The 25,739-nt window shown below is 44.5% G+C and overlaps 1 pseudogene; it reads right to left on the bottom strand.

Moving 5' to 3' along the window:
- Positions 1-25,739, bottom strand: part of LOC124046990 — a 142,414-nt pseudogene that overhangs the window by 3,810 nt on the left and 112,865 nt on the right.

Raw genomic sequence — 25,739 nt, 5'->3', positions numbered from 1 at the left:
ACATGCAGGTTGGTAGAGCAGAGGCTGTTTCAGGGGATAGGAATGGTGCTGGGCTCCTGCCCTCCAGGGGGGCTCCTGCCCTCCAGGGGGGCTCCTACCCTCCAGGGGGGCTCCTACCCTCCAGGGGGGCTCCTGCCCTCCAGGGGGCTCCTGCCCTCCACCAGGGGGGCTCCTACCCTCCAGGGGGGCTCCTGCCTTGTGTCTGAGCCAGATTTAGTGGTTTCTATAGTTGAGGAGAACTGATTGCTGCACTCACTGTCTGACAGTGCGTGGGGTCTAGGGACTTTCCTGCCACAGCGCCCACTCTGCTGCATTCTTGGGTAGGGAATGGGATAGTGTAACCAACCAGTGGGTGGATCATGTAAGTTGTAATGTGTGACTCACATGTGTAATATGTGGAGGTTTTCAAAGCCTCTTCTGATAACGTTGAGATTACAATGACTTTTCCCACTCAGGATCTTATCATACTGAATGATCAAAGACTGTTGATTTGATCTGAGGCACCTGCCTCGTCATAGGAATGGAAGCAAACCGGGAGAAAGAGATGGAATCTCTCCGTAGAGAGGTCTGAAGAGGACTCTGAAGAGGAGTTGGATGTTTGGTGGTTCCCAGGCAATGAACAATGAGATCCTGTGCAAGGACACTGGAGATAACGGCTAGCTACCAGCCCTGACCTCTACGGCTTAAGAGGTCAAAAGGACACTACCTCATCTAACTAGAGGTGGAGAGGAAAAACAATGTAGAGAGAGAATATAGAGATGAGAGAAAATAAGGGAGATAAAAAAAGCAATGGATATGAGAGAACGAGGGGAGAGGGATATGAGAGAAAGGGGGGGAGAGAGAGATACGATGGATATGAGAGAAAGGGGGGAGAAGATGGATATGAGAGAAAGGGGGGGGAGAAGATGGATATGAGAGAAAGGGGGGGGGGAGAAGATGGATATGAGAGAAAGGGGGGGGAGAGAAGATGGATATGAGAGAAAGGGGAGAGGGATATATGAGAGAAAGGGGGAGAGGGACATAAGATGGATAGAGAGAAGGGGGAGAGAGAGAGGGGGAGAGAAAGAGGGGAGAGAGGGAGAAGATGGATATGAGAGAAGGGGGGAGGGAGATAAGAGAGAAAGGGGGAGAGGGATGGATATGAGAGAAAGGGGGAGAGGGGAGAGAAAGGGGGGAGGGGAGAGAAAGGGGGAGAGAGGATAAGAGAGAAAGGGGGAGAGAGGGGGATGGATATGAGAGAAAGGGGGGGAGAGAAGATGGATATGAGAGAAAGGGGGAGAGGGAGATAAGATGGATATGAGAGAAAGGGGGAGAGAGGAGAGGGAGAAGATGGGGGAGAGAAGGGGGAGAAGATGGATAGAGAGAAAGGGGGAGAGAGGGAGAAGATGGATATGAGAGAAAGGGGGAGAGAGGGGAAGATAAGAGAGAAAGGGGGAGAGAGGGAGAAGATGGATATGAGAGAAAGGGGGGAGGGAGAGGGAGAAGATGGATATGAGAGAAAGGGGGAGAGGGAGAGAGAGAAGATGGATATGAGAGAAAGGGGGGAGAGGGAGATCAGATGGATATGAGAGAAAGGGGGGGAGAGAGAGGGAGAAAAGGAGAGCAAAAGAGTGGGGGGGGGACGTAAGAGACGACGGGTAAGAGAGGACAGGAAGAAGAGTGACGAGTTAAAGACAGAGAGAGTCACTTCCAGCACCACCCACCTGTCAGATCCTAGGAGGCGGAAGACTCTGCTGGGATCAGAAATCTCCTGGGTGACCTGCACATGAATGAACATGGTAACATACACAGTATTCCACACAGGGAATTGTTGAGGAACTACATTGAAAAAACCCATCTGTACCCAAAGTTAGACCCACACCGTCACCCCAGTAGACCCACACCGTCACCACAAACCGTCACCACAGTAGACCCACACCCTCACCACAGTAGACCCACACCGTCAACCCAGTAGACCCACACCGTCACCCCAGTAGACCCACACCGTCACCAAAAACCGACACCACAGTAGACCCACACCAGTAGTCACAACCCAGTAGACCCACACCGTCACCCCAGTAGACCCACACCGTCACCCCAGTAGACCCACACCGTCACCACAAACTGTCACCACAGTAGACCCACACCGTCACCACAGTAGACCCACACCGTCACCCCAGTAGACCCACACCGTCACCCCAGTAGACCCACACCCCAGTAGACCCAAACCGTCACCACAGTAGACCCACACCGTCACCACAGTAGACCCACACCGTCACCCCAGTAGACCCACACCGTCACCCCAGTAGACCCACACCGTCACCCCAGTAGACCCACACCGTCACCACTGCAGACCAAAGTTGTGATCAAGGCAAAGGGTGTCTACGTTGAAGAATCTCAAATATATTTTGATTTGTTTAACACTTTTTATGGTGACTACATGATTCCATTGGTGTTATTTCAGTGATTTGATGTCTTCACTATTATTCTACAATGTAGAAAATAGTAAAAATAATGAAAAACCCTGGAATGAGTAGATGTGTCCAAACTTTTGACTGGTGCTGTATATCAGTGGTGTAAAGTACTTAAGTCGTTTTTTGGGGGGGATATCTGTACTTTACAATTTATATTTTTGACAACTTTTACTTCACTACATTCCTAAAGAAAATAATGTACTTTTTACTCCATACATTTTCCCTGACAGTCAAAAGTACTCGTTACATTTTGACAGTAAAATGGTCCAATTTAGTCACTTATCAAGAGAACATCCCTGGTCGTCTCTACTGCCTCTGATCTGGAGGACTCACTAAACAGAGAACATCCCTGCTCATCCCTACTGCCTCTGATCTGGAGGACTCACTAAACAGAGAACATCCCTGGTCATCCCTACTGCCTCTAATCTGGAGGACTCACTAAACAGAGAACATCCCTGGTCATCCCTACTGCCTCTGATCTGGAGGACTCACTAAACAGAGAACATCCCTGGTCATCCCTACTGCCTCTGATCTGGAGGACTCACTAAACAGAGAACATCCCTGGTCATCCCTACTGCCTCTGATCTGGAGGACTCACTAAACAGAGAACATCCCTGGTCATCCCTACTGCCTCTGATCTGGAGGACTCACTAAACAGAGAACATCCCTGGTCATCCCTACTGCCTCTGATCTGGAGGACTCACTAAACAGAGAACATCCCTGGTCATCCCTACTGCCTCTGATCTGGTGGACTCACTAAACAGAGAACATCCCTGGTCATCCCTACTGCCTCTGATCTGGAGGACTCACTAAACAGAGAACATCCCTGGTCATCCCTACTGCCTCTGATCTGGAGGACTCACTAAACAGAGAACATCCCTGGTCATCCCTACTGCCTCTGATCTGGAGGACTCACGAAACAGAGAACATCCCTGGTCCTCCCTACTGCCTCTGATCTGGTGGACTCATGAAACACAAATGCTTCGTTTGTAAATGATATCCGAGTGTTGGAGTGTGGCCCTGCGCTCCGTCAATAAATAATAATTTAAAAAATGAAGGCGTCTGGTTTGTTTAACATAAGGAATTTGAACTTTTAGTACATTTGATCAATTCCAATTACTTTTGATAATTATGTATATTTAAAACCAAATACTTAGACTTTTACTCAAGTAGGATTTTACTGGGTGACTTTTACTTGAGTCATTTTCTATTAAGGTATATTTACTTTTACTCAAGTATGAGATTTGGGTACTTTTTCCACCACGGCTGTATATTATGGACATTTTCTGAAATGACAACGCAAAAATACAAAAAAAAAAATATTTAGAGTCTGGTTGTATATAGTTAACGAAGTGACTGAATGGTTGTGTTACTACGGTAATAACTACCTCGTTGGATTTGAAGCTCTTTCCCTGCATGCCGTGCTTCCAGAAGGCCAGAACACTGTCCTGAAGGCACACTGGAGCAGGAGGAGAGGAGGGTAGAGGGACGTCAGACAGGAAGGATATCAGCATTGGTCTTTTCATTTACATTATATTTTGATCATTTAGCAGACACTCTTATCAAGAGTATCAGTCAGTGTTTTCAACTAGGTAGTAAAACAACCACAAGTAAACCTTTCCTTAATAAAGCAGATATCATATACATTATTACACAGTTACTATACATATGCTATAACACTTACTATGCATATTATAACTCTGTTACTATACACCAGGGAACATCAAATTGATTCAGCCGTGGGTCAATTTCTTCTGGAACGGATGGTCAAGGGGTCGGAACATAATTACAATTAATTACATAATTAATTAATTACATAATTATTTAATTTGTAGACAGAAAATTGACCGCAAGAAACCCAAACATTTTGGGGACTATTCAGAGGAGGAAACTTTCCGTGGGAATTAACGGAAATATATGGGAATTAACGGGAATATATGCAAATGAATATTAATACCATTTAAATGGAGACAGAAACATAAACCTTTTACCTTATCATAAGTAGACATATTTGGAAATGATTAAAACCTTCCAATAGAAACATAAACCTTTTACCTTCTCATAAGTAGACATATTTGGAAATGATTAAAACCTTCCAATAGAAACATAAACCTTTTACCTTATCATAAGTAGACATATTTGGAAATGATTAAAACCTTCCAATAGAAACATAAACCTTTTACCTTATCATAAGTAGACATATTTGGAAATGATTAAAACCTTCCAATAGAAACATAAACCTTTTACCTTATCATAAGTAGACATATTTGGAAATGATTAAAACCTTCCAATAGAAACATAAACCTTTTACCTTATCATAAGTAGACATATTTGGAAATGATTAAAACCTTCCAATAGAAACATAAACCTTTTACCTTATCATAAGTAGACATATTTGGAAATGATTAAAACCTTCCAATAGAAACATAAACATTTTACCTTAAGTAGACCATATTTGGAAATGATTAAAACCTTCCAATAGAAACATAAACCTTTTACCTTATCATAAGTAGACATATTTGGAAATGATTAAAACCTTCCAATAGAAACATAAACCTTTTACCTTATCATAAGTAGACATATTTGGAAATGATTAAAACCTTCCAATAGAAACATAAACCTTTTACCTTATCATAAGTAGACATATTTGGAAATGATTAAAACCTTCCAATAGAAACATAAACCTTTTACCTTATCATAAGTAGACATATTTGGAAATGATTAAAACCTTCCAATAGAAACATAAACCTTTTACCTTATCATAAGTAGACATATTTGGAAATGATTAAAACCTTCCAATAGAAACATAAACCTTTTACCTTATCATAAGTAGACATATTTGGAAATGATTAAAACCTTCCAATAGAAACATAAACCTTTTACCTTATCATAAGTAGACATATTTGGAAATGATTAAAACCTTCCAATAGAAACATAAACCTTTTACCTTATCATAAGTAGACATATTTGGAAATGATTAAAACCTTCCAATAGAAACATAAACCTTTTACCTTATCATAAGTAGACATATTTGGAAATGATTAAAACCTTCCAATAGAAACATAAACCTTTTACCTTATCATAAGTAGACATATTTGGAAATGATTAAAACCTTCCAATAGAAACATAAACCTTTTACCTTATCATAAGTAGACATATTTGGAAATGATTAAAACCTTCCAATAGAAACATAAACCTTTTACCTTATCATAAGTAGACATATTTGGAAATGATTAAAACCTTCCAATAGAAACATAAACCTTTTACCTTATCATAAGTAGACATATTTGGAAATGATTAAAACCTTCCAATAGAAACATAAACCTTTTACCTTATCATAAGTAGACATATTTGGAAATGATTAAAACCTTCCAATAGAAACATAAACCTTTTACCTTATCATAAGTAGACATATTTGGAAATGATTAAAACCTTCCAATAGAAACATAAACCTTTTACCTTATCATAAGTAGACATATTTGGAAATGATTAAAACCTTCCAATAGAAACATAAACCTTTTACCTTATCATAAGTAGACATATTTGGAAATGATTAAAACCTTCCAATAGAAACATAAACCTTTTACCTTATCATAAGTAGACATATTTGGAAATGATTAAAACCTTCCAATAGAAACATAAACCTTTTACCTTATCATAAGTAGACATATTTGGAAATGATTAAAACCTTCCAATAGAAACATAAACCTTTTACCTTATCATAAGTAGACATATTTGGAAATGATTAAAACCTTCCAATAGAAACATAAACCTTTTACCTTATCATAAGTAGACATATTTGGAAATGATTAAAACCTTCCAATAGAAACATAAACCTTTTACCTTATCATAAGTAGACATATTTGGAAATGATTAAAACCTTCCAATAGAAACATAAACCTTTTACCTTATCATAAGTAGACATATTTGGAAATGATTAAAACCTTCCAATAGAAACATAAACCTTTTACCTTATCATAAGTAGACATATTTGGAAATGATTAAAACCTTCCAATAGAAACATAAACCTTTTACCTTATCATAAGTAGACATATTTGGAAAATGATTAAAACCTTCCAATAGAAACATAAACCTTTTACCTTATCATAAGTAGACATATTTGGAAATGATTAAAACCTTCCAATAGAAACATAAACCTTTTACCTTATCATAAGTAGACATATTTGGAAATGATTAAAACCTTCCAATAGAAACATAAACATATTTTTTACCTTATCATAAGTAGACATATTTGGAAATGATTAAAACCTTCCAATAGAAACATAAACCTTTTACCTTATCATAAGTAGACATATTTGGAAATGATTAAAACCTTCCAATAGAAACATAAACCTTTTACCTTATCATAAGTAGACATATTTGGAAATGATTAAAACCTTCCAATAGAAACATAAACCTTTTACCTTATCATAAGTAGACATATTTGGAAATGATTAAAACCTTCCAATAGAAACATAAACCTTTTACCTTATCATAAGTAGACATATTTGGAAATGATTAAAACCTTCCAATAGAAACATAAACCTTTTACCTTATCATAAGTAGACATATTTGGAAATGATTAAAACCTTCCAATAGAAACATAAACCTTTTACCTTATCATAAGTAGACATATTTGGAAATGATTAAAACCTTCCAATAGAAACATAAACCTTTTACCTTATCATAAGTAGACATATTTGGAAATTATTAAAACCTTCCAATAGAAACATAAACCTTTTACCTTATCATAAGTAGACATATTTGGAAATGATTAAAACCTTCCAATAGAAATGTTCAAAAAACAATTTAGTTACGAAGTGAACTTTAATGAAATGAGTTGACTCTTCACTGAACAACTGAAAACAAAAGGGAAAATTGAATGATCCATCGCATCTCCTAAAACGTTTTCAACGTACAGTTGAAGTCGGAAATTTACAAACACCTTAGCCAAATACATTTAAACTCAGTTTTTCACAATTCCTGACATTTAATCAGAGTAAAAATTCCCTGTCTTAGGTCAGTTAGAAACCACTTTATTTTAAGAATGTGAAATGTCAGAATAATAGATGAGAGAATGATTTAGTTGAGCTTTTATTTCTTTCCTCATATTCCCAGTGTGTCAGAAGTTTACATACACTCAATTAGTATTTGGTAGCGTTGCCTTTAAATTGTTTAACTTTGGTCAAACGTTTCGGGTAGTCTTCCACAAGCTTCCGACAATAAGTTGGGTGAATTTTGGCCCATTCCTCCTGACAGAGCTGGTGTAACGGAGTCAGGTTTGTAGGCCTCCTTGCTTTTTCAGTTCTGTCCACAAATTTTCTATGGGATTGAGGTTAGAGCTTTGTGATGGCCACTCCAATACCTTGACATTTTTGTCCTTAAGCCATTTGTCCTTAAGCCAACTTTGGAAGTATGCTTGGGGTCATTGTCCATTTGGAAGACCCATTTGGCTTGCAAGCCTCCCACCTTTTCGTCCAAACATAACGACGGTCATTATGGCCAAACAGTTCTATTTTTGTTTTATCAGACCAGAGGACATTTCTACAAAAAGTACCATCTTTGTCCCCATGTGCAGTTGCAAACCGTGGTCTGGCTTTTTGTATGACTGTTTTGGAGCAGTGGTTTCTTCCTTGTTGAACGGCCTTTCAGGTTACGTCGATATGGGACTTGTTTTTACTGTGGATATAGTCTCCCCTCCAGGAGACTGTCAAAAATGATGACAACACCACCCCAACAAGTGTTGCTGGGCAGCTTCAATATGGTCCTCTTATTCTTCTCACTTTGCTTGGTGAGGTAGATTGCTGCTATAACTTGATGACCCTTCACATACCTAACTATTTCCTTGGCTCTCTTGTAGAGGGTATCCATTGTTTTCAGTGCCATTATGTCCTTGTGGAGCAGCTTCAACACATGAGCAGCGCAGCCAATGGGTGTGAGGGTAGGACTCCTCCCACTTTACACCAAGCAGCCTTCATGTTCGCAGCATTGTCTGTCACCAGTGCAAATACCTTCTGTGGTCCAAGGTCATTGATGACTGCCTTCAGCTCATCTGCAATGTAGAGACCAGTGTGTCTGTTGTCCCTTGTGTCTGTGCTCTTGTAGAATACTGGTTGAAGGGTGGAGATGATGTAGTTAATTATTCCTGGCCCACAAACATTCGACCACCCATCGGAGATGATTGCAAATACAGTCTGCTTTCTCTATGATTTGCTTGACCTTCACTTGAACTCTGCATCCAGCAAATGAGTAGATAAAGCATGTCTGGTTGGAGGGGTGTATGCTGGGAAAAGAACATTCAGAAATCTCTTCCAATAGACATTGCCTGTGAGCGTCAGAGGTGAACCAGTTGCATACACAGCTCGAGCAAGACCTTCATCAGCATTTCTCGGACTACATTCCTCCATTGAGAGAAAAAAACTTGAGTTTTTTCTAGACCATGAGCTTTTGCTATCGATAAGGTGTCTGATTCATCATTTTCACCTCGATTAGAAGTAGAGGAACTTAAATCAGAGGTTGCTTGTTGTGAGGGCTGAGGGAACTTTATGCACTTGGCCAGATGATTCCGCAAGAATGCACTGTTGATGCAGAGGGTTGGAATTCCATTGAATTGGGGAAGTTTAACCAAAATATGCCACAAGACCTAGAATTGCCTTATGTGTGTCCCACAAAAAAAGTTGACCTTTACAAGCTAACTTTTTGATGAATTTAAGCAACATTCCCAGGCTCAACTTCTAATGGAAAATTTCCAGGAAAGTTTCCGACCCTAATCACGTGTCTCTCTATTATACGTGAATAGCCGGGAACAGATTTCTTAATTTAAAATAACTTGGAGCTGATTTCCGGGTGTTTTTACAGGTCTTCTATGTCCAACATTGAAAATTCTACACACAAAAAATAAAGTTGGGGGCCCAAATAAAACCAGTTGGGGAACGTCATAATACTTCCTGTACACCTTATAACACTTCCTGTACACGTCATAACACTTCCTGTACACGTCATAACACTTCCTGTACACGTCATAACACTTCCCGTACACGTCATAACACTTCCTGTACACGGTATAACACTTCCTGTACACGGTATAACACTTCCTGTACACGGTATAACACTTCCTGTACACATTAAAACACTTCCTGTACACATTAAAACACTTCCTGTACACGTCATAACACTTCCTGTACACGTCATAACACTTCCTATACACGTTACAACACTTCCTGTACAAGTCATAACACTTCCTGTACACGTTATAACACTTCCTATACACGTTATTACAATGGATGTACAGTAGAAGGTGAATAAGAGAGCACATCTTACCAACGGATCCAATGGTGAAGTCAAAGCTGAGCTCCGAGGCTAGCTTCTTGTTGGACTTCAGTCTTCCCTGGAGGTTAACGATCTTGAGCTTTTCTAGAAGAGGAAGAGAATCCTTTAGAATAGTGGGTTGAATAAAAGCAGACATTCACAGTATATCACAAAACTGAGTATATCTTTTCAGTACAACACTGAAGAAATGACATTTTTGTAAATATTTGAGTATATCTTTTCATGTGACAACACTGAAGAAATGACACTTTTTGCTACAAGGTTTAGCCATTAATGGCTGTGTGTTGTTATTTTGAGGGGACAGCAAATTTACACTGTTATATGCTGTACACTCACTACTTGGGATTTCTTCAGTGTTGTCATTTGAAAAGACAAATATTTACAAAAATTAGGGGTGTACTCACTTTTGTGATATACTGTACATGAGCAGTGAGGGCAGTGCAGGAAACTTTTCTCAGAGGGCAGTCTCTGGCAGGACAACAGAACACATTTTAAGACTGGGGGGAGGTGGCAGGGGCCTAGTGGTTAGAGTGTAGAGGTGGTAGGCAGCCTAGTGGTTAGAGCGTAGAGGTTTAAACCAGGAGCCCAGGGTAGCCGGTGACCAGAAAACTAGTGGTTATGGTCTCTGGTCAAAAGTAGTGCACTGCACAGGGAATAGGGGTGCCATTTGGAACACATTTTGGGGACAGGGGCGGCAGGGTAGCCTAGTGGTTAGAGTGGTAGAGGAGGCAGGGTAGCCTAGTGGTTAGAGTGTAGAGGTGGCAGGGTAGCCTAGTGGTTAGAGTGTAGAGGTGGCAGGGTAGCCTAGTGGTTAGAGTGTAGAGGCGGCAGGGTAGCCTAATAATGGTTAGAGTGTAGAGGGGGCAGGGTAGCCTAGTGGTTAGAGTGTAGAGGGGCAGGGTAGCCTAGTGGTTAGAGTGTAGAGGCGGCAGGGTAGCCTAGTGGTTAGAGCGTAGAGGTGGACTAGTAACCAGGGAAGTGGTTAGAGTGCAGAGGTGCAAGTTCAAAGTTCCCCCAAGCCGACAAAGTACAAATCTGTCGTTCTGCCCCTGAACAATGCAGTTCCTGTTCCTAGGTCGTCATTGAAAATAAGAATTTGTTCTTAACTGACTTGCCTGGTTAAATAAAGGTAAAAATAAAATAAAAATCTTGAGTGCAGGTCAAGAGGTCATCATTTCTATGGGTTCAGAGGTCATACTTACTGTCCAGGCACACTAGCAACGTGTCCCTCTCCAGCTGGGTCACATGGATGGCGTCCACTGCTCGACCAGCTAGGGGAGAGACAAATAGAGCGGTCACCGTGGAGATATCCCTTCTGGCATCCAATAGAAACGGTTTGTTTCAATATGCAAATACCAGTGACGGGTCGGTGCCTTTTAGAGAGGGAGGACGATTATTTCCTTAATGAGCATATTGGATGACTTGTTGTTCGTATTCCATTCACCCGGTTCAATGTTAACATGGATAGGTTTAGGCTGGTGTAGCCTACAGTCATTTAGCATCGTCAGATCAGGACCTAACATAAGGATAACTCAGGAGTATGATATTCTGGTCCTTCTGAAATAAGACTACATTTTCACATTATCATGTTTCTTTAGACCTGTCTAAAATAAATAATGGATTCATTGTGATGGTGTAGACTATATTACATGGAGATTTATGTACTTTTTAAACTGTGATGGTGATGTTCCAAAGGTCTGCATCAGTGGCTGGTAGGATAGACTATATTACATGGATTTATTATACTTTTTTAAACTGTAGGAAGCCAGTGGCTGGAGATGAGCCAGGAACGTTAATTAACGGTCGATCACCGTGAGACCGGCCGGCAGTTATTTGCTTGACAATCACCGGCTGACAAAATGTCATGACGACCACAGTTCTGAGTGTCAATAGCAATATGTTGAAGTCATGACGACCACAGCCCTAGTTGAGGTTGATTGTTTCTCTGTGTAGAGCAGGGGTAGGCTGGTCCTGGAGTGCCGCAGTTCTTGATTTTACTGACCTTGAAGACCAGGTGTGTTGAATTGAATCAATGTCTGACCTGATCAATTAGCTCAGTTGGTCAGGTGTGGTGCCTCGTTGGGGACAACACCTGCAGGACCTGTGGCTCTCCAGGATCAGGGTTGTGGTGATGTGCGGGTAAGATGTTTTTTCACTATACGACGGGGAAAAGCCCCCTGACTATATGACGGGGAAAAGCCCCCTGACTATATGACGGTGAAAAGCCCCCTAACTATATGACGGTGAAAAGCCCCCTGACTATATGACGGTGGAAAGCCCCCTGACTATATGACGGTGGAAAGCCCCCTGACTATATGACGGTGAAAAGCCCCGTGACTATATGACGGTGAAAAGCCCCCTGACTATATGACGGTGGAAAGCCCCTGACTATATGACGGTGGAAAGCCCCTGACTATATGACGGTGGAAAGCCCCTGACTATATGACGGTGAAAAGCCCCTGACTATATGATGGTGGAAAGCCCCTGACTATATGACGGTGGAAAGCCCCTGACTATATGACGGTGAAAAGCCCCCTGACTATATGACGGTGGAAAGCCCCTAACTATATGACGGTGAAAAGCCCCCTGACTATATGACGGTGGAAAGCCCCTGACTATATGACGGTGGAAAGCCCCTGACTATATGACGGTGGAAAGCCCCTGACTATATAAACGGTGAAAAGCCCCTGACTATATGACGGTGGAAAGCCCCCTGACTATATAAACGGTGAAAAGCCCCTGACTATATAAACGGTGAAAAGCCCCTGACTATATAAACGGTGAAAAGCCCCTGACTATATGACGGTGAGAAGCCCCCTGACTATATGACGGTGAAAAGCCCCTGACTATATGACGGGGAAAAGCCCCTGACTATATGACGGTGGAAAGCCCCTGACTATATAAACAGTGGAAAGCCCTCTGACTATATAAACAGTGGAAAGCCCTGACTATATGACGGTGGAAAGCCCCTGACTATACGACGGTGGAAAGCCCCTGACTATATGACGGTGAGAAGCCCCTGACTATATGACGGTGGAAAGCCCCTGTGGAAAGCCCCTGACTATATGACGGTGGAAAGCCCCTGACTATACGAAAACGGTGGAAAGCCCCCAAAGCCCCTGACTATATGACGGTGAAAAGCCCCTGACTATATAAACGGTGAAAAGCCCCCTGACTATATGACGGGGAAAAGCCCCCTAACTATATGACGGTGTAAAGCCCCCTGACTATACGACGGTGGAAAGCCCCCTGACTATACGACGGTGGAAAGCCCCCTGACTATACGACGGTGAAAAGCCCCCTGACTATACGACGGTGGAAAGCCCCCTGACTATATGACGGTGGAAAGCCCCCTGACTATATGATGGTGAAAAGCCCCCTGACTATACGACGGTGAAAAGCCCCCTGACTATATGACGGTGGAAAGCCCCCTGACTATATGACGGTGGAAAGCCCCTGACTATATGATGGTGAAAAGCCCCCTGACTATATGACGGTGAAAAGCCCCCTGACTATACGACAGTGAAAAGCCCCCTGACTATATGACAGTGAAAACCTGAGGCCCTCACCCGTCCCTAACCCACAAATATAGAAAATACGCCATCCAGTCAGATGGTTGAATGATTGTTTGACAAGCCTTTTCTAGATAGGCCTATGTTTCTGCTTATAACATCATAAATCAATAGAAGGAATGCTTCAATATCGTCCACATTGGTGAAGTTTGTTTCCTCTTTCATCTCTGCTTCTCTCAAGCAGCAAAGACATTTAGGGACCGGGGAGAAAGTGCAAAAAAACAACAACAAAAAAAAGCATTTTTTTCCCCCAAATGACGTAAATTTGCCCAGGTATAAGGAAATTAAAAGCTGTTAAAACAAACCAACATGCTTTTGATAAGATTTCAGTTTGGCTGGATGCATATTTTATGTGGATGAAATTGTACAAATCAGCTTGTATAATGCTGATAAAGATAGCATCATACAAAAACGGTCCCTAACTAACTACAGATTCATTCTGTCAAGATGCTAAAAGAAATTAAATCACATTTCTCCTCTCCTGTTCCAGAGTAAAAACAAACATTTGATGGATCATTTCACTACACTGCCGGGGCGGCAGGTAGCCTAGTGGTTAGATTGTAGAGGTGGCAGGGCAGCCTAGTGGTTAGAGTGTAGAGGTGGCAGGGTAGCCTAGTGGTTAGAGTGTAGAGGTGGCAGGGTAGCCTAGTGGTTAGATTGTAGAGGTGGCAGGGTAGCCTAGTGGTTAGAGTGTAGAGGTGGCAGGTAGCCTAGTGGTTAGAGTGTAGAGGTGGCAGGGTAGCCTAGTGGTTAGAGTGTAGAGGTGGCAGGGTAGCCTAGTGGTTAGAGTGTAGAGGTGGCAGGTAGCCTAGTGGTTAGAGTGTAGAGGTGGCAGGGTAGCCTAGTGGTTAGAGTGTAGAGGGAGGCAGGTAGCCTAGTGGTTAGAGTGTAGAGGTGGCAGGTAGCCTAGTGGTTAGAGTGTAGAGGTGGCAGGGTAGCCTAGTGGTTAGAGTGTAGAGGTGGCAGGTAGCCTAGTGGTTAGAGTGTAGAGGAGGCAGAGTAACCTAGTGGTTAGAGTGTAGGGGCGGCAGGGTAGCCTAGTGGTTAGAGTGTAGAGGTGGTAGGTAGCCTAGTGGTTAGAGTGTAGGGGCGGCAGGGTAGCCTAGTGGTTAGAGTGTAGAGGCGGTAGGGTAGCCTAGTGGTTAGAGTGTAGAGGCGGCAGGGTAGCCTAGTGGTTAGAGTGTAGACAGGCAGGGTAGCCTAGTGGTTAGAGTGTAGAGGCGGCAGGGTAGCCTAGTGGTTAGAGTGTAGAGGTGGCAGGGTAGCCTAGTGGTTAGAGTGTAGAGGCAGCAGGGTAGCCTAGTGGTTAGAGTGTAGAGGTGGCAGGGTAGCCTAGTGGTTAGAGTGTTGGACTAATAACTGGAAGGTTGCAAGTTCAAATCCCCGAGCTGACAAGGTACAAATCTGTCGTTCTGCCCCTGAACAGGCAGTTAAACCACTGTTCCCAGGCAGTCATTGAAAATAAGAATTTGTTCTTAACTGACTTGCCTGGTTAAATAAAGGTAAAATAAAATAAATAAATAAAACATGAAATGCTTAATTCAGCAGGAGTTAATATTAAGGCTGCGTGAGATGTTACAGACAGACAAGTCAGTGTCCATATTTCAGTCGGGATACTATTCCGTTTAAACCCCATCTCAAACAGTAGCCTACAGTTCCCTTGACGTTGCATTTTGAAAAATCCCCGTCTTGTTTGCGACTGAAGAATTCGTAGAGCGCCTCACAATCATCGCGTCATAACACACAGTCGACACTGCTAGTGTCCTCTTTTACAACGTCTCTCTCCCAAAAAGTTCTGGCCCCGCCTCCTTTCTCTTTTCAACGTCTCTCTCCCAAACAGTTCTGGCCCCGCCTCCTTTCTCTTTTCAACTTCTCTCTCCCAAACAGTTCTGGCCCCGCCTCCTTTCTCTTTTCAACTTCTCTCTCCCAAACAGTTCTGACCCCGCCTCCTTTCTCTTTTCAACGTCTCTCTCCCAAAAAGTTCTGACCCCGCCTCCTTTCTCTTTTCAACGTCTCTCTCCCAAAAAGTTCTGACCCCGCCTCCTTTCTCTTTTCAACATCTCTCTCCCAAACAGTTCTGACCCCGCCTCCTTTCTCTTTTCAACTTCTCTCTCCCAAACAGTTCTGGCCCCGCCTCCTTTCTCTTTTACAACTTCTCTCTCCCAAACAAACTGTTCAGGCCCTGCCTCCTTTCTCTTTATTTTCAACTTTACATTATACGCAGCTTTTCTCTTGAATGAAACTCCCAACGTTGTCATTTTTGCCCCAGTGGATCACCTTAACGTTTTCCTAAAAGCATTTGACAATTGGCGTGCATTGGGCGAGCGTACAGTTAAGCCCTAAAGCATAGGCTATACGCACTAACGCCATACGAATGAAGAAAATAACTCAATGTAGCCTATAGATGTGAATGTAGTGCTACTGTGTGTGTGAATTCCTTACTTGATCCCATCTCAGTGAACCAGGAAGAGCAGGAGTTGAGGTTGATGGTCTCAAAGCGAACCACCTGGCCTGGCTCCGTGGCCTGGCTGACAGCTATACACACCATGGGGTATTCCTGCTCTGGAACCACCAACATCTCAAACACCTTCAGAGGGCTGGGTAAGGGGAAGTCAAAGTGCTGAGGGACAGAACACCAGAGAGGAGAGGGAGAGAGCAAGGAGAGAGAGAGAAGAGAGAGAGAGATCGGAGAGAGAAAGCAAGGAGGGAGAGTGAGGAGAGGGATGAGAGAGGAGAGAGAGTGAGGAGAGGGATGAGAAAGAGATGAGGGAGAGTGAGGAGAGGGAGGAGAGGGATGAGAGAGAGATGAGGGAGAGTGGGGAGAGGGATGAGAGGGAGAGATGAGGAGAGAGAGAGGGAAGAGAGAGAGAGATGAGGGAAGAGAGAGAGATGAGGGAAGAGAGAGATGAGGGAAGAGAGAGAGATGAGGGAAGAGAGAGAGATGAGGGAAGAGAGAGAGATGAGGGAAGAGAGAGATGAGGGAAGAGAGAGAGATGAGGTAAGAGAGAGATGAGGGAAGAGAGAGAGATGAGGGAAGAGAGAGTGAGGAGAGAGAGTGAGGAGAGGGAGTGACGAGAGGGAGTGACGAGAGGGAGAGAGGGAGTGACGAGAGGGAGTGACGAGAGGGAGTGACGAGAGGGAGTGACGAGAGGGAGTGACGAGAGGGAGTGACGAGAGGGAGAGGAGAGTGATGAGGCTCTGGAAGTAATGCTGAGGAAGTAAAGTGGGTCGTACTAAAGCATGACATGATTCTTTGTCTGTTTGAAAGGTGCCTTGCATCACAATGGTCCATTATCACAAAAAACAGGTCCAGAGAAATGTCTGTTTTAAAACAAGTAAACGATTCATGCTGTTGGATGTAGAAAATATAACATTAAAGAAAAATCTATATGATATATATATATATATTATCGATTTGTCGTGCTAATCCTCACAGTCCATCTAACAGAACCTTTGGTACCCAGTGGGACAAACGAACACTGAACAAAAATATAAACGTAACATCGAAAAAATGTAAGATTTTACATGTCATATAACGAAATAGTCAATTGAAATGGATTAATTAGGCCCTAATCTATGGATTTCATATGACTGGGAATACAGATATGCATCTTGTTGGTCACAGATACCTTTAGAAAAAGGTCAGTATCTGGTGTGACCACCATTTGTCTCATGCAGCGCGACACATCTCCTTCACACAGAGTTGATCAGGCTGTTGATTGTGGCCTATAGAATGTTGTCCCAGTCCTCTTTAATGGCTGTGTGAAGTTTCTGGATATTGGTGGAAACTGGAACACGCTGTTGTACACACCGTTCCACAGCATCCCAAACATGCTCAATGGGTGACGTGTCTGGTGAGTATGCAGGCCATGGAAGAACCTGGACATTTTCTGCTTCCAGGAATTGTGTACAGATCTTTGCGACATTGGGGCCTTGCATTATCATGCTGAAACATGAGGTGATGGTGGTGGATGAATGGCACGACAATGGGCCTCAGGATCCCGTCACGGTATCTCTGTGCATTCAAATTGCCATCGATAAAATGCAATTATGTTCATTGCCTGTAGCGTATATCTGCCTATACCATAACCCCACCTCCACCATGGGACACTCTATTCACAACGTTGACGTCAGCAAACCTCTCGCATAAACAACTCCACACACACTGTCTGCCATCTGCCCGGTTCAGCTGAAACCGGGATTCGTCCGTGATGACCACACTTCTCCAACGTGCCAGTGGCCATCAGAGGTGAGCATTTACCCACTGAATTCGGTTACAACGCTGAACTGCAGTCGGCTCAAGACCCTGGGGAGGACGACGAGCACACAGATGAGCTTCCCTGAGACAGTTCCTGACAGTTTATGCAGAGATTATTTGGTTGTGCAAACACACAGTTTCATCTGCTGTCCAGGTAGCTGGTCTCAGACGATCCCACAGTTTCATCAGCTGTCCGGGTGGCTGGTCTCAGACGATCCCACAGTTTCATCAGCTGTCTGGGTGGCTGGTCTCAGACCATCCCACAGTTTCATCAGCTGTCTGGGTGGCTGGTCTCAGACCATCCCACAGTTTCATCAGCTGTCTGGGTGGCTGGTCTCAGACCATCCCACAGTTTCATCAGCTGTCCGGGTGGCTGGTCTCAGACCATCCCACAGGGAAAGAAGCCGGATATAGAGGTCCTGGGCTGGCGTAGTTGCACATGGTCTATAGTTGTGAGGCCGGAAGAATGTACTGCCAAATTCCCTAAAACGACGTTGGAGGCAGTTTAAGGTAGAGAAATTAACATTCCATTTGCACGCCCCCTCAAAACTTGATACATATGTGGCTTGGTCTTGTGTGACAAAACTGCACATTTTAGAGTGGCCTTTTATTGTTCCCAGCACAAGGTGCACCTGTGTAATGATCATGCTGTTTAATCAGCGTCTTGACATGCCACACCTGTCAGGTGGATGGATTTTCTTGGCAAAGGAGAAATACTCACGAACAGAGATGTAAAACACATTAGTGAGATTCAGAGAAATACGCTTTTTGTGTGCTTATGAAACCAACAACTTTACATGTTGCGTTTGTGTTTTTGATCAGTATAGATAAAGGACTGACCTTGATAAGCATGAACCTCTGCATGGGCTCATACCACTGTAGCAGGATTATCCCAAACTGGAGCGCTCCACACAGGTACTTATGGCCCGTATAGGGGTTCCTCACTGCGAGGGGAAGAGAGAGAGAAACCCAGGGGAAGAGAGAGAGAAACCCAGGGGAAGAGAGAGAGAAACCCAGGGGAAGAGAGAGAGATACCCAGGGGAAGAGAGAGAGATACCCAGGGGAAGAGAGAGAGATACCCAGGGGAAGAGGGAGATACCCAGGGAAAGAGAGAGATACCCAGGGAAAGAGAGAGAGATACCCAGGGGTAGAGAGAGATACCCAGGGGTAGAGAGAGAAACCCAGGGGAAGAGGGAGAGAAACCCAGGGGAAGAGGGAGAGAAACCCAGGGGAAGAGGGAGAGATACCCAGGGGAAGAGAGAGAGATACCCAGGGGAAGAGAGAGAGAAACCCAGGGGAAGAGAGAGAGATACCCAGGGGAAGAGAGAGAGATACCCAGGGGAAGAGAGAGAGATACCCAGGGGAAGAGAGAGAGATACCCAGGGGAAGAGAGAGAGATACCCAGGGGAAGAGAGAGAGATACCCAGGGAAAGAGAGAGATACACAGGGAAAGAGAGAGAGATACCCAGGGGTAGAGAGATACCCAGGGGTAGAGAGAGAAACCCAGGGGTAGAGAGAGAAACCCAGGGGAAGAGGGAGAGAAACCCAGGGGAAGAGGGAGAGAAACCCAGGGGAAGAGAGAGAGAAACCCAGGGGAAGAGAGAGAGAAACCCAGGGGAAGAGAGAGAGATACCCAGGGGAAGAGAGAGAGATACCCAGGGGAAGAGAGAGAGATACCCAGGGGAAGAGAGAGAGATACCCAGGGGAAGAGAGAGAGATACCCAGGGGAAGAGAGAGAGATACTCAGGGGAAGAGAGAGATATACCCAGGGGAAGAGAGAGATATACCCAGGGGAAGAGAGAGAGATACCAAGGGGAAGAGAGAGAGATACCCAGGGGAAGAGAGAGAGATACCCAGGGAAAGAGAGAGAGATACCCAGGGAAAGAGAGAGAGATACCCAGGGGTAGAGAGAGAGATACCCAGGGGTAGAGAGAGAAACCCAGGGGAAGAGGGAGAGAAACCCAGGGGAAGAGAGAGAGAAACCCAGGGGAAGAGAGAGAGATACCCAGGGGAAGAGAGAGAGAAACCCAGGGGAAGAGAGAGAGAAACCCAGGGGAAGAGAGAGAGATACCCAGGGGAAGAGAGAGAGATACCCAGGGGAAGAGAGAGAGATACCCAGGGGAAGAGAGAGATACCCAGGGGAAGAGAGAGAGATACCCAGGGAAGAGAGAGAGATACCCAGGGAAGAGAGAGAGATACCCAGGGGAAGAGAGAGAGATACCCAGGGAAGAGAGAGAGATACCCAGGGGAAGAGAGAGAGATACCCAGGGGAAGAGAGAGAGATACCCAGGGGAAGAGAGAGAGATACCAAGGGGAAGAGAGAGAGATACCAAGGGGAAGAGAGAGAGATACCCAGGGGAAGAGAGAGAGATACCCAGGGGGAAGAGAGAGATACCCAGGGAAGAGAGAGATACCCAGGGGTAGAGAGAGAAACCCAGGGGAAGAGGGAGAGAAACCCAGGGGAAGAGAGAGAGAACCCAGGGGAAGAGAGAGAGAAACCCAGGGGAAGAGAGAGAGAAACCCAGGGGAAGAGAGAGAGATACCCAGGGGAAGAGAGAGAGATACCCAGGGGAAGAGAGAGATACCCAGGGGAAGAGAGAGATACCCAGGGGAAGAGAGAGATATACCCAGGGGAAGAGAGAGAGAACCCCAGGGGAAGAGAGAGAGAACCCCAGGGGAAGAGAGAGAGAACCCCAGGGGAAGAGAGAGAGAACCCCAGGGGAAGAGAGAGAGAAACCCAGGGGAAGAGAGAGAGATACCCAGGGGAAGAGAGAGAGATACCCAGGGGAAGAGAGAGAGATACCCAGGGAAGAGAGAGAGATACCCAGGGAAGAGAGAGATACCCAGGGAAGAGAGAGATACCCAGGGAAGAGAGAGAGATACCCAGGGGAAGAGAGAGATACCCAGGGGAAAGAGAGAGATACCCAGGGAAGAGAGAGATACCCAGGAAAGGAAGATACCCAGGGAAGAGAGAGATACCCAGGGGAAGAGAGAGATACCCAGGGGAAGAGAGAGATACCCAGGGGAAGAGAGAGACACCCAGGGGAAGAGAGAGGCACCCAGGGGAAGAGAGAGGAGGTTGAGGTAAGTCAAAGCATAGGACTTGATATTTGCTCTGTCCAGGACCATGGGGGATGTGGAACTCACCAATGCAACACTTGTGACAGCCCTTTGTGTCAGGGATCTTCGTTGTCAAGGCAAACCTCCTGCAGAGAGAAAACTGTCAGCCTGAACCAATACAGCCTGGCCCAACACACAGTCAGTACTACAGCCTGAACCAACACACAGTCAGTCATACAGCCTGAACCAACACACAGTCAGTCATATAGCCTGAACCAACACAGTCATACAGCCTAAACCAACACAGTCATACAGCCTGAACCAACACACAGTCAGTCATACAGCCTGAACCAACACACAGTCAGTCATACAGCCTGAACCAACACACAGTCAGTCATACAGCCTGAACCAACACAGTCAGTCATACAGCCTGAACCATCATACAGCCTGAACCAATACACACAGTCAGTCATACAGCCTGAACCAACACAGTCAGTCATACAGCCTGAACCAACACACAGTCAGTCATACAGCCTGAACCAACACAGTCAGTCATACAGCCTGAACCATCATACAGCCTGAACCAATACACACAGTCAGTCATACAGCCTGAACCAACACAGTCAGTCATACAGCCTGAACCAACACACAGTCAGTCATACAGCCTGAACCAACACAGTCAGTCATACAGCCTGAACCATCATACAGCCTGAACCAACACAGTCAGTCATACAGCCTGAACCATCATACAGCCTGAACCAACACACAGTCAGTCATACAGCCTGAACCAACACAGTCATACGGCCTGGGTCCTGCAGGCCGCACCGTAGCAAAATGTTTTGAAATTGAAGTTTCTTATTGGACAAGTTCAGATCGTACAGGGCCTTGCAAAAGTATTCAGCTCCTTTGGCGTTTTTCCCATTTTGTTGCAAAAGACCAAAGATAACCCTGAAGTGTCTGCGCATAGGACCACAAAGCTGTACCACTCCACAAAGTTGGGCTTTACGGAAGAGTGTCCAAAAAAAGCCATTGCTAAAAGAAAGAAAATAAGCAAACACATTTGGTGTTCACCAAAAGGCATGTGGGAGACTCCCCAAACATATGGAAGAAGGTTCTCTGGTCAGATGAGACTAAAATTGAGCTTTTTGTCCATCAAGGAAAACACCATGTCTGGCGCAAACCCAACACCTCTCATCACCCCGAGAACACCATCCCCACAGTGAAGCATGGTGGTGGCAGCATCATGCTGTGGGGATGTTTTCCATCAGCAGGGACTGGGAAACTGGTCAGAATTGAAAGAATGATGATTGGCTCTAAATACAGGGACATTTTTGAAGGAAACTTGTTTCAGTCTTCCAGAGATTTGAGACTGGGACGGAGGTTCACCTTCCAGCAGGACAATGACCCTAAGCATACTGCTAAAGCAACACTCGAGTGGTTTAAGGGGAAACATTTAAATGTCTTAGAATGGCCTAGTCAAAGTCCAGACCTCAATACAATTGAGAATCTGCGGTATGACTTAAAAAGATTGCAGTACACCAGCAGAACCCATCCAACTTGAAGGAGCTGGAGCAGTTTTGCCTTGAAAAATGGGCAAAAATCCCAGTGAATAGATGTGCCAAGCTTATAGAGACGTACCCCAAGAGACTTGCAGCTGTAATTTCTGCAAAAGGTGTCACTACAAAGTATTGACTTTGGGGGAGGTGAATAGTTTTGCACGCTCAAGTTGAGTTTTTTGTTATACTTATTTCTTGTTTATTTCACAATAAAACATATTTTGCATCTTCAAAGTGGTCGGCATGTTGTGTAAATCAAATGATACAAACCCCTCAAAAAATCAATTTTAATTCCAGGTTGTTAGGCAACAAAATAGGATAAAATGCCAAGAGGGATGAATAGTTTCGCAAAAGACACTGTATCTTCCCGTTTCTCTCTGTTTCATGCCTACTGAACACGACACAGTCATATACAGCCATATAGTGTCAACACAGCCTCTGTTGAGGACAATAGAATAGACCCTGTGTCTCTCACTTGGGTGAGATATTGTCTGGGAAGCAGTGTGTGTGTGTGTCACCTTGGTAACATCTTGTCTGGGAAGCGGAGTGTGTGTGTGTCACCTTGGTAACATCTTGTCTGGGAAGCGGAGTGTGTGTGTGTGTGTGTGTCACCTTGGTAACATCTTGTCTGGGAAGCGTGTGTGTGGAACTGAGAGGCCAGGCCAGGCTTCTTCAGCTGCTCAAACAGCCCAATCAGGTTGTGTGAGTAGAGCTGGAAGGTCTTCCCTGCGATCACATAATCACATTATAGGAAAAACAGGGATGTGACGCACCCTATTCCCTATGTAGGGAACTACTGTTGACCAGGGGGGGAGTGCACTATATAGAAGAATAGAATGTAATTTGGGACGTAGACATGACATTGTTTCTGGGGGTCACATCTCTTACAGTGGTCATGACATCTCCCCCCAAAACATTCCTGTATAGTTAAACAGACAAACGACAACACGGAGATAGATTGAAGGACTCAGGAAACTAGATCAAAAGAGGATACCTGGCAGAAACACTTGGTATTATTATTATTAGTGTAGATGTATTCACCATCAACAGCAATTTGGTTTTAAGGAGCTGATCTCTCATATGAACTTTTATCTGAACATGTGGCTGCGATGGAGTTAGCTTGATGTTGAAAAGGGTAGGGGGTAAGGAGGGTCATTTTACCCCAAAATCCCTCGGTTTTCTAGAAATCCCGATGGGAGAATTCCTGGATTTCCTGCTTATTCCATAGTGATTCCAGGAATATTCTAACTAGGATTTCTTGGGGAAAAACCCAGGAATTTTGGGACAGTAACCAAAAGGTTGCATCCCTGGATGAGGGGTGAACAAGGGTGGGATTAAAATATGGGTATGACGATGAGGGGTGATGATGACTGCGATGATGATGATTTGTGAATGTGATGATTACCTTCTGATGAAGCCGGTTAGTAGAATACCAAATCAAGCCAGACCAGAGGAAGAGGAGGAGGAAGAGGGACAGAGCCCAAGAGGAAGAGAAGAAAGAAACCAGAGATTAGATATTCTCTGAGCCGGGGCATAGGGTCTACTCTTCAGTAGGAACGACGCTACACATCACACTGAACTTTGACCTAGGCTACATCCCAAACGCTCTCTCTCCTGCCTCCTAAAGTGTGTCTACTCTTCAGTAGGAACGACGCTACACATCACACTGAACTTTGACCTAGGCTACATCCCAACTCTCTCTCTCTCTCCTGCCTCCTAAAGTGTGCACTTGTTCACTTCCCTTCACCGATTTCAAATGAAATGACTGGAATAAGAAACATGTTAAAGCTCTGAGGAAAGTCGTGAGGCCCGATATGTAAAACTTAATAAAGAGCAGTGTTTACTACCAGTCATTCTTTTCTCTCTCATTTTATTAAACTGTTACCAGTCAACAAAGATCACTCAGATGTGCGAATGCCTTGTGAATAAGAAATAGGGTAGAAACTCACATTAGCTTGACCTCCACCAACCCAACGCTTTTAAAAACATTTTTGGGGGAGTAGTAGCGAACGAGTGTACACTTCAGAAGAAAGTATTGGGGACGTACTCCAAGGGTAGCCTAGTGGTTAGAGTGTTGGACTAGTAACCAGAAAGGTTGCAAGTTCGAATCCCCAAGCTGACAAGGTACAAATCTGTCGTTCTGCCCCTGAACAGGCAGTTAACCCACTGTTCCTAGGCCGTCATTGAAAATTGAAAATAATAAGAATTTGTTCTTAACTGACTTGCCTAGTAAAATAAAGGTACAATTTAAAAATATATATATATATATTTTTTAATTCCAATAAATTAGAAATGTTTACTTTCACTTTATTACAACAGAGAAATTCAACAACCAAGTGGTTAAAACCCAGATATACAGTATTTTTTTTAACCTCGATTAAACCAGGAAGTGCTCAGTGTGCTGATACGCTATACATTTGGGACATGCATCATCTAGCTACAATTAAGAATTCTTCTTCTCTCACGGCAGGGTAGCCTAGTGGTTAGAGTGTAGAGGTGGCAGGGTAGCCTAGTGGTTAGAGTGTAGAGGTGGCAGGGTAGCCTAGTGGTTAGAGTGTAGAGGCGGCAGGGTAGCCTAGTGGTTAGAGTGTAGAGGTGGCAGGGTAGCCTAGTGGTTAGAGTGTAGAGGTGGCAGGTAGCCTAGTGGTTAGAGTGTAGAGGAGGCAGGGTAGCCTAGTGGTTAGAGTGTAGAGGTGGCAGGGTAGCCTAGTGGTTAGAGTGTAGAGGTGGCAGGGTAGCCTAGTGGTTAGAGTGTAGAGGTGGCAGGGTAGCCTAGTGGTTAGAGTGTAGAGGTGGCAGGGTAGCCTAGTGGTTAGAGTGTAGAGGTGGCAGGGTAGCCTAGTGGTTAGAGTGTAGAGGTGGCAGGGTAGCCTAGTGGTTAGAGTGTAGAGGTGGCAGGGTAGCCTAGTGGTTAGAGTGTAGAGGTGGCAGGTAGCCTAGTGGTTAGAGTGTAGAGGAGGCAGGGTAGCCCAGTGGTTAGAGTGTAGAGGTGGCAGGGTAGCCTAGTGGTTAGAGTGTAGAGGTGGCAGGGTAGCCTAGTGGTTAGAGTGTAGAGGTGGCAGGGTAGCCTAGTGGTTAGAGTGTAGAGGTGGCAGGGTAGCCTAGTGGTTAGAGTGTAGAGGTGGCAGGGTAGCCTAGTGGTTAGAGTGTAGAGGTGGCAGGGTAGCCTAGTGGTTAGAGTGTAGAGGTGGCAGGGTAGCCTAGTGGTTAGAGTGTAGAGGCGGCAGGGTAGCCTAGTGGTTAGAGTGTAGAGGAGGCAGGTAGCCTAGTGGTTAGAGTGTAGAGGTGGCAGGGTAGCCTAGTGGTTAAAGTGTAGAGGTGGCAGGGTAGCCTAGTGGTTAGAGTGTAGAGGCGGCAGGGTAGCCTAGTGGTTAGAGCGTTGGGCTAGTAACCGGAAGGTTGCAAGTTCAAATCCCGAGCTGACAAGGTACAAAATCTGTCGTTCTGCCCCTGAACAAGGCAGTTAACCCACTGTTCCCAGGCCGTCATTGTAAATAAGAATTTGTTCTTA

This window comes from Oncorhynchus gorbuscha, linkage group LG10 (genome assembly GCF_021184085.1).
Source record: "Oncorhynchus gorbuscha isolate QuinsamMale2020 ecotype Even-year linkage group LG10, OgorEven_v1.0, whole genome shotgun sequence".
Lineage (NCBI taxonomy): Eukaryota > Metazoa > Chordata > Actinopteri > Salmoniformes > Salmonidae > Oncorhynchus > Oncorhynchus gorbuscha.
This window is presented reverse-complemented; position numbering and strand designations above follow the sequence as displayed.